This window comes from Elaeis guineensis, chromosome 4, assembly GCF_000442705.2.
Source record: "Elaeis guineensis isolate ETL-2024a chromosome 4, EG11, whole genome shotgun sequence".
NCBI lineage: Eukaryota > Viridiplantae > Streptophyta > Magnoliopsida > Arecales > Arecaceae > Elaeis > Elaeis guineensis.
In genome coordinates, this window is record NC_025996.2 from 5133415 (window position 1) to 5143498 (window position 10084).

Sequence of the window (10084 nt, forward strand, 5' to 3'; positions counted from 1 at the left end):
AATTGGCTTGAAGAATGGCCCATATATTGGATGATGAAAAGCCATTGGGCCGCCGTTGTTGGATCCGGTCACCACTTTCCTGCCAAAGAGCATGGTTTGAATGTGATGCTCACGCTGGGAGTGGCGATAATAAGTCTAATATTTACCACCTCCTCCTCCTTCTTCTTATATATATATATATATCTACATACATGCATACATACATATATATACATACATACATACATACATAATATATACATATATATATACATACATACATATATATACTAATACATATATATATATATATATATATATATATATAATATATATATATATATGTGTGTGTGTGTGTGTGTGTGTGTGTGTGTGTGACAGTTTCAGAGTCAATTGGCGGTTGCCTCGGACAACTCTCATTTCCATAAAGAAGCTAGTTACCGAGTTCATATTTTCTTGTGAATTTTTGGGCTCTTAAGTTGGAACTCTTCAAAATCATCCATGTCAGTCTAATCATCTCCATCCCCTTCAACTCTTGGACGTCCTGTAAAAATGATTCAACAAGCAATGGGTGACAAAATGAAAATTTAATTGACAAAATGAAAATTTAATTTATGTATTTCGTGATCTAGTTTCCAACTCATTTCTTCTCTTACTAATTGCATTATGAGAATATCACAATGCTACCCAACTAGTTATAATGGACGTGTTAATGCAAACTACTGCTAAACATTTTAGATTTAGAATAACTTAATTATAATTGAATTTTAGAAAATAAAAATGTTTAGTTGATAATTACTTTTTACCTAATACATTATATCTCATCCGAGCCTATCAGCTCAGAAGCTTTTAAAATTTAAAAATTCGATGGAATTGAAAAACAAAAAATTTAAATCACTTTAATATATAGTATAAGGATTTACCATAAAAAACTTATCCTTAAGTTAAGAATTTAAATGGCCCACTACTTTCAGTTCTTTAACTCAAAAGAAAAAAAAAAAAAAAAAAACCTAAGGTTTTGTTGGCATAAAATTCTATTGTTTTGTGACGCTGGTAACGAGTGTTGCACTGGCCTCTCCCTGCTTGGACTCGTAGCATGCCACAAACAACTCACCATTCTCCTTGAGCCCGATTTTATCACCACAAACATGGTGGTGCTGCGCTTTTGGCTTTCAAATATATATTTGCAAAATCCACAAAAACAAATTGACTGGATCTCCAAATTACGGGAATTTAATGGATCATATTGGATGTTGTACTGACTTCATCCGCATTCATATTTTGAACCACTAGGTTCGGTATGGATGAGTTCACGATGCCCATGGTAACGTGCAAAAAATTAATATCTAACTTAGAGAAGCTTAAAATTAGATAAACTTTTAAAGACGAGGATTTTGATAATATCTTCATATAACATGCGTTATCCAAAAACATTGAATTCGCTCCTAAAAAATGGAATATTGAATTTACCCCTAAAATGAAAATAACCATGAATAGGAGATAATGGATAATAATGTAAAACTAATGTCATTATGTTTATTTACTTTTTGAAATGATAATGTCCTTATTTATTGAAGCCATCAAGATTATTATTTATATAGCAAAAAAAATTGTGACAAAATTGGATTCAAAATATTGATTTATTTGAGTGAAAAACGAATCATAGAATACCTGTGATTTACGTGGCAAGAAGTAGGGGCTGCTAACAAAGGGAAGAATTTAGGTCGTCACCACCAACATCTACAACTATTCTATGAAGGGAGATTAAGAGGCATGGTTTGGATTTAAATTTTGGTGCTTCTTATTGTATTAGTTCCTATTTTTCATATTTGAATTTATTTCATATTTTTTAGATTGAAAAATATGAATTCCAAACTTGCACGAAAATATCAATTATACCCATTTTTGAATCAAACTCAACCAAGGATCTTTAAATTATCAGATTTGATCGAGCCAGAACTGAATCAAGTCATCATGGACCGATCTCACCTATTTGCAGGCCTATTTTGCGGATCTGATTGTATAATATTATTGTATATAATAATATAATATATTATATTGTATTAGTATATATAATTATATATAATAATATATTATATTATTATAATATAGATTATAATATTATATTATAATATAATATATAAATATATAATATAATATATTATTATTATGATACATTGTATTATAATATAATATATTTTATTTTATTTTATTATTAGATTAAGAGTTTATTGGGAATAAATTAACAAGATTATTTTTTGGTTGATGGAAAAATAATTTAGTTACTTTCTAGGTGGATAAAATTTTTTCTATTTTATAGGTAAATGTTATTCATGAAAAAATAACTTATTCATTTTAAAAAATATAAAAATATGATAAATTGATGAATAAAAAAATTAATTATTTTTTTAATAATATCTAATATATATATATTAAAATGGAGGCTTCGACATTAAAGGCCTCCGTTTGACATGTGGGCTTTGGGGTAAAGGGGAGGGTGCCGCGTGGCATCGATATCGTCCAAGCTTCCTTGTTTGCCTGTTCGTCCATGGCTTCCCTGTTCACACAGTCTTTTCGTTCGAACAGCGCTCCACCGATGATGGGAGGGAAAAAAAATGAGAGGGAAAAGGATCCATGAATCGAGAGAGAGAGATCGGCGGCCGAATGGTTGGGCCATCATCATTCGAGGATTTTTCGAAAGCTTCTTCGAGCACGTATCACTAGATCTCGGTGTCGTCTTCTTCCATCATCCCACCTTCGATCCCACGCCCCAACTCCATACCTTCGGAGGTGGCAGGGAGGTCGAGGGTGAGGACGGCATGGAGGTCGCCGCTCTCCTACGGTCTCACACCTCTCGCAAGACAGGGAGGGGATAGGATTATGGAGAACAAGAGGAGGGGACAGAGGAGTAGAGAGAAGATTTGAAAAAAAAAAAAAAAGTGCTATAGCAATCCCACTTGCTTTAGATCAAGTCATCCTTAGACACCGCTACAAGCGACTCATAGCAGAAAACTCCAAAATCTCTTCAAGACTCCATTGGATTGGGAAGGATAGAGCTCGACATGCCGGAAAATGTCTGGCTCTCTCAGAGCAATATGAAGCCCCTTGAATGGATTCTTTGGTTTGAATGTAGTATGCAGTCTCTTTTGAAAAAAAAAAAAAAAAAAGTTCTAGCAGCGAAAGAAGACCTGATGTATTCTAGGTTATTGAGCGGAGACTAAGCCATTTAATCAGATTATTAGAAGATTGATGAGGTATTTTTGTTCATTCTTCTTTCATTTCATCTTTTGTTTCAGGTGCAGTATAGCCAAAGGCACGAAAATTAAAGATCAATACGAATTTTGTGTTACTTTTCTTCATTACGATGAGCCTTTTTCCCGCCTAGCAAAATTTCAATCTTTATACTGATTTAGCATTTTTTTTTTTTTTGTAAAAAGACGAGCATAGCTAAATTCATTAAGATAAAGATAGAGCAACCTACTTAGAGTACATGTTCCAAACACTGAAACACACCGTATGGCTCGATAATATATTCAAGTTACAAACCAGAACATAACTAGCAAGAAGTTTAAAACACGGATACCATGATTGTTGAAGTAAAGAATGGAAACTTGAGCCCAGCAGAGAATTCGTGCTACCTTCAAAATAGATAAAATCCAGCACTGAAACTCAGTTATGGTGACAAAGAGCCCATCCATTTCCTTAAAAAAAAAAACAAAAGACAGAGCCCATCCGATATATGTTTATCCTGCAGATACAAAGGAACCTGAATGAAGTGCCATTGTTTCCAATGCCATGTGTACTCGCAGATAAATTTTTCAAGTAGTAGAACAAATAGCTGTAACAACATCATCAAGTGATAATCATAACACGTAAAGAGATGCCCTTCTCTTAACAATAAACAAGCTGCAGATCCTGTCACCTGATATGTATATGAATAGATGGAGCACAAAGTAGATAAGAAAGAAAAAAGAAATAGGTGCTGCCGCAATCATAATATGCCGTAATCTAGGCCATAAAGGGTTCTTATGAGTATGGGAATGAGTAATCCTGTTAATAACCATAAGAGAGTCTCTCTCAATCCAAAGTTGGTCTGTATTTCAGCGTTTTTATTTTGTGTTCCCTTAAATTGATCTGGGTTGGGCGGCTTTTTCTACACTCAGCATAGATTGTCATTTCATATGCATCAATGAATTTTGGCAGGCTCAATTCATAATCAGAATACACAGGTGTCTTAAAAATTAGAGCCCATGTGATTAGGTGTTAAGTGGGTTGAGCTGGATACCATTTCGGGGTCATTTCTTCCGAAATTGGTCTGCTGTGAGGATCCAATTCAGCTCTATTCATGCCAACCAAATGGACAAACCCATTGGCTGAACTGAGTTCGCATACCCAGTTATGAAAAGGTATACCTTTTTTTGCCATCACAAATAGGTCAGCTCTTTTTTTGTTTCCTTCTTTTTCTTTTTGGATGATCCATGGGAAAGAGAGTACCTGAGGGAGATTGAAGGGCTTACTAGGTTTCGATGGATGCGAGCGGTGGATGGAAGTGCAGAAGGGCAGCCGAATCAACGAGCTGGGCTCGCTGCCGTCCTTCTTTTTGGTTTTTGCAGGACACATGGCACCGATCGATCACAGGTGGAACCAGCATGGGCTCGACGGGGATAACATTAAAGGCAGCTGTCGTGACCTCTCTCCAAGTCCGATCAGCCTCCTCTATTGGAGCAGCAGCGGCAAGCTTGGATCTAACTTGACTCGAACCGACCATGCCCCCTTGACACCTTATTGGCCTACGACCTGTACGGCCCCACTCCTCGACCGCTTCCTCCGGTAATTTCCATTTTTCTCCCGTCTCCCCACGAGTCTTTGCGGCATGTCATTTCTTCTGTCACTTTATTTTTTAGAATAGATATAATAAAATAAATAAATAAAATTAATATTATTTTTAAAGAATTTATATGGGTTCTAAACTAGTTTATTCATAAAGAACAGGCCTCAGCTCCGATGCCCTGCGCTAGTCTTGGAGGCAGAGATGGTGGACGGTGGTGACAGCACGCCGAAGAGGGGAGAGGAGGAGGACGAGGAAGAGAGCATCATTGGGATTGTAGGTGACATTCGAGGAGCGGGAAGCGGGCAGCGTCGTAGCAGCGAGTGAGATCCAAGGAGGAGGGAAGTATCAGGGTCACGGGTGGAGTTCTCTCCGTTTAAATGAGATCACAACCGTCTTTTTTTCTAACCCCAACGTATTAGACGGTCGAAACCATCTCGCGCTCAGCGATAGCTAATCCTGATTTCGGACCCCAGCCCGTTGTGGACTATTTATAACCTCTTTCCCGGGCAAGCCACCGCTTATACACAGGAGAGAGTGACAGAGGGAGGGAGGAAGGGAGAGATGATAAGGGCTTCACCGCCTCTCACAAAGGGGGAAGAATTCGGGGGAGACGAGAAGATCTGCCTAATCGCCGTCAATTTGGCGATCGGATGGTCAGATATCACCCAGTTCTATCCTCGGGCCTTTCCTCATGGTTTCTTGATCTGATTTCCAGGTTCGATGACGATTCAAGAAATTCTCCCAAAATTTCCCCCGTTTATCGTCTCAGAAATCATTTTTGATGGTATCTTTTGCGGAAATTAACTCGATTCTCCCGTATCAATCTAGATGTTACCGAGCTCTCTTGGAGTTATCTTCTGCATAAATTTAGTTTCCTGAAAGAGATTAGAGCATAGAGATGCCGATCTTTCTCTCCTATTGAAAGAAATGTTGGGAAAATTAGGAAGAAAATAGGAAAACTATCTGAAATCGAGGATTGGCTTTAATACCAGTTTGTCGGGAATGTTGTTCTGATGTTCTCTAGCGATCTCCCTTGAATGCCCTTAATATTAGGTAATATCCTCTCTTTATTTCTTGAATAGGTGAAAAATATCAAAAGTGAAGAAAAGACCATCATTACTGAAGAAAACCCTCGCTTTTATCTTCAAGTTATAGCCTTATTGATTTTATTATTATTTTTTTATTCTTTGTGAATTTGATCACGCAGTTTACAGTATCCAGCAATTTGAGTTCATTTGGAGTTGCTGCGTATATCTGAATTGATTTGAGTCTTTTCAGCACTTGGTGGTTTGGTATCAACTGTTTTAATTGTTGTCCTAAATTTTAATAATGAATTCAGGAAGCTTTGTGCAGTGCATCAGACCTACATCTACAAATTGGTTAGGAGCAATTAGAAAATATATAATCCTATTCTCATTACCGTGATTTTTTAATCGTGATAGCAGAATATACCACCTACAAAGACTTGAACTCTTTCAGGGTTGTTGCATATTTTATCTAAACTGTTGATTGATTTGGAGTATTGTCGCAGCATCGTGGTGCCAAAATCGGGGTGTTTGGTTTCAAGTTGAGGTGACTTTTGCCTCCCTTAATATCCAAAAAAAAAAAAAATCATCTTGGGTGATTTTTTTAATCTGTTAGTTTAACTGGATGTTGTCAACTTATGGACCAATAAACCAGAAAAATTTGAGAATTTTGGAAGGATGTTTGCTGGTCAATTAAACTGTTCAAATGGCCAGACATGCAGGAATGGCAAAATAGCGTGCTAACTTTTCTTTTGATTAAAATCTTGCTTAGAACTTGTATTTAGATGTGATTTTTGTTGAAATTGTAAAAATATATCTTATTTTAAATTTGGAAAGTTGTAAGCCCCAACTCCAATGGGAAGTATAGAAGTGGCATTTTTTTTTCCCAATTATCTGCAGAACAGGCAGATTAAAGCCTTCATCTTGGTCAATTGTTACCCCACTTAGACATAGGGTTTGGTCATTAAATTCTGCGATTTGGATGCTAGATGAATGTAGTTATGTTGGTGAGTTTAAGATTCTCTTATAAGGCCAAATGAATTTTTCCATCTACATCTCCCACAATTGTCATAAGCCTAGAGTTGGAAATGTCTCAAATTAATCATGTAGGTGGGGATAATCAAATAGCAAGTATTTTGATCTCATTTACTTGTTTTAGGTTAATTTCTAAGGTGTTCAAGAAATTTGCAAGGTGTTTGGTTAACGCAAGGAGGTAGGTGTCCCTAAATACTCCCTTCTTCTCTATAAAGGCATTGTCATCTTATATATGGTTAGATCTTATCAGATCTGATTATTATTATGAGAATGCCCTTATAATTTTTATAGTAAGATTTATTATTGTTAATGAATAAAACCTTCATTTCTGAACTAGTATGTTAAGCGAGTTATGATTCTATCTCTATAATAGTTGACGATTGGTTGTCCTTATTATGTTGGGTATGTTGATTGTGTGTGCATGAATTTCATAACTAGCCTCGTGAGATTGATGCCCAGTCATGGGGTATAAGCATGACACAAGACTGCTGCCTAGCAATAGGGTATATAAACTAATTAATTTTTGTATGTGTATATCCTTCAAAATATGCCTTATTGCTTATTTTTATTTCAGAAGTTGTTATTGGTATATGATTGGTGTGCAATGAAGTATCATTTTGCATAATGCACAATCCTTAATGCCCAATCATCCTTATTTCCTTAGTTAATGCATTGCTAATTGCTATTTTTTCACTAATAACTACATAAAAATTTCTCCTTTGAAGGGGCCCATAACCTCCCGGATGTGTCATTTATGAAACATTTCATGCTACTTTTTTTTTTCACAAATCGATCAAAGAACATAAGCTAAAAGCCGTTAAACAACCACTTCCATGCTGGCAATAGCTAATTCGCTCAATTTGACTCATCTTGAAACTGGCTCATCATGACATTCTCAATTCTGCCATTAAAGACATCCATAAAAATCTTGTGCCAGCCTATCCATTTTTTGCAGTAGTAAAAGGTCAAGGAAATTCATCTGAAGGGAAACTTATGGGTTAGCTGCTTCATATAATTTCCTAACAGCTATACATTGTCTTCTTTTCACTTTTTTTTGATCCATAACAAATACAATTTTAGTAGATAAAGTATTGCTATAATAAAACTAAATTTTATATAGAACACCACTGGAAGGGGGTTAAGTAGTGCCGGGTGAGAGCCAATCACCTGGACTGGTGAAGTGGGAAGTGATAGGATGGGATATCTTTAGCAGGGAAAATATTTCAGGGCACCCATTATGTGCACATGAATTGTTCACGAGGTCTGTAACTGTTGATTTGTCGACCTCATCATTGACCAACAATAAATCTACAAGTTACACTAATTATCTCTTATCATATGGTAAGAGAATTGTTCATATGCATGAAAGGTGTGCAACATAGCATTACTCATTTAGCATTGTTATTTTATATCAATTAATCTTAGCATGGCTATAGGAGCGTTTAATGGAAGCTCTTTCTGGCCATCATATGAAATATTATTTTGCTGGCTGATCACTAACCAGCAATCTAACTTTTGATGCAGCAGATTTGAACACCACTGCCAAACACTTCCCATCATGATGAACTTCCTTCACACTTCTCAGTGATCTTCATCATCCACCACAAATGTCTCTGTTCTATCGTTTTATTTGACCTAGTGGTCTTTTTTCCCCTTTTCTTTTTGAGTGAAACTATGCACTATATTAGTAAATTATACTCTGGTTTTAGGGCAACATAATTGATTAGGTTGTGATTATTTTGGTTAATGGTGCAATTGAGACCATATTTGTAGCTGAATATCTGATTTTGATTCTCCTTCAGGGCATTTCATCGAAAAAGATTTTCATTCAGGGCATGCATAGTAAGTGCTTTTGCTTTAGCTAAATGGAGGTAGCAGAACATAACAAAGATCAATCTTTAGAAGAAAGTACAGCCTTTATGCATTGGCATTCTACTATTTATTATATGTGATCATTCAACATAAAGAATTATCAATCACATGCGTTGTCTACCCTTTTAATTTACTTCTGCAGTTTTAGGCTATGGTTAGTTTAGTTCTGCAGAATTTTAGATTATGGTTGGAGTTGTTTCTTATTTTCTGTAAAGCTTGCATCTTGTTTTGATTTAGTATTTGATTTCAGAAGAACTGGCAATCATGTTCCTGCACAAGTAGTAGGTTAGAAACATAAGAATGTAAAATTCATGTAAAACATACCAAATTTCTTATGGGAAACGGACATGTCAACAATCGACAAGGAACAAGTCTGTAGTCCTTACATGTTCCTCATTGATGTCCAAGAGAACCTATTGTAACACCCCGGCCCAAAAAGCCCAAAGCCTTACAAAAAAAAAAAAAAAAAAAAAAAGAATGAAGAAGACTCCCGCTGGGAGTCTTCTTCCACCCAAATCACCGGTGGAGAGGTTGAATCCGAGGCGGATTCGACCTCCCCTACATCCTATAAAACCCCCTCTCCTTCCCTCTAAGGTGAGCACCGGATTTTTCTTTTATTTCTCTCGAATTTTTTTCCGTTGAAGCCGCGGATGTCCTCATCGTGTTCATCTCAAATACTTGCCGGAGACCTCACCGGAGTCGGAGGTAAGCCCTTCTCCTCTTTCCTCTCTTCTCTCCCATCCTTTCTATGGCTTCGTGCACTCCCGCCGGCCTTCGGGATCACCGAAAAATTCATGAATAAAATGATCATGTTTTTACTCTGTTTTGGCCGAACTCTTCCCTCTCTTTTCCGGCCACCGGCGCCGCCGGTTGCGGCATCCCATTCCCGAGATCGAACCCCCATCTCCCTCTCTTCCTTCCCTGAAAATTTCGACCGTCGGCGATCGGCCAATGGCCGGAAATCACAAAGAAAGGGGACGGATCCCCTGTTTTCTGATTTTTTTTTTCTTTGTTTTTGCCGCCGTCCTCCTCTTCGCCGCCGACCGAACCCCATCGTCGGCCGTTGTCGGATCTCCGGCCAAGCCACCGGAGCCCGAGCCACCGAGGGGGGGACCTCACGGTCCTCCCCTGTTTCAGCCAAGGGTGGCCGCGGGAAAAGAAAAGAAGAAGAAAGAAGAAGAAGAAGAGAAGAAGAAGAAGAAAGGAAAAAGAAAAAGGAAAAAGAAAAGAAAAAGGAAAAAGAGAAAGAGAAAAATAAAAATAAAAAATAAAATAAAATAAAATAAAAAGAAGAAGAAGGAGAGAATTTTCCTCTCTCCTTTCTCTCTCTTTTCTCTCTCCT

General features: G+C 37.0%; 1 long non-coding RNA gene across 1 annotated transcript; it reads left to right on the plus strand.

Moving 5' to 3' along the window:
* The first annotated feature begins 5432 nt into the window (after positions 1 to 5432).
* On the plus strand, positions 5433 to 8648 carry LOC105044193 (uncharacterized). The gene is made up of 3 exons (XR_012140585.1): positions 5433 to 5525; positions 6995 to 7048; positions 8398 to 8648. It is a non-coding gene; the product is annotated as an uncharacterized lncRNA (long non-coding RNA).
* Positions 8649 to 10084: the final 1436 nt, after the last annotated feature.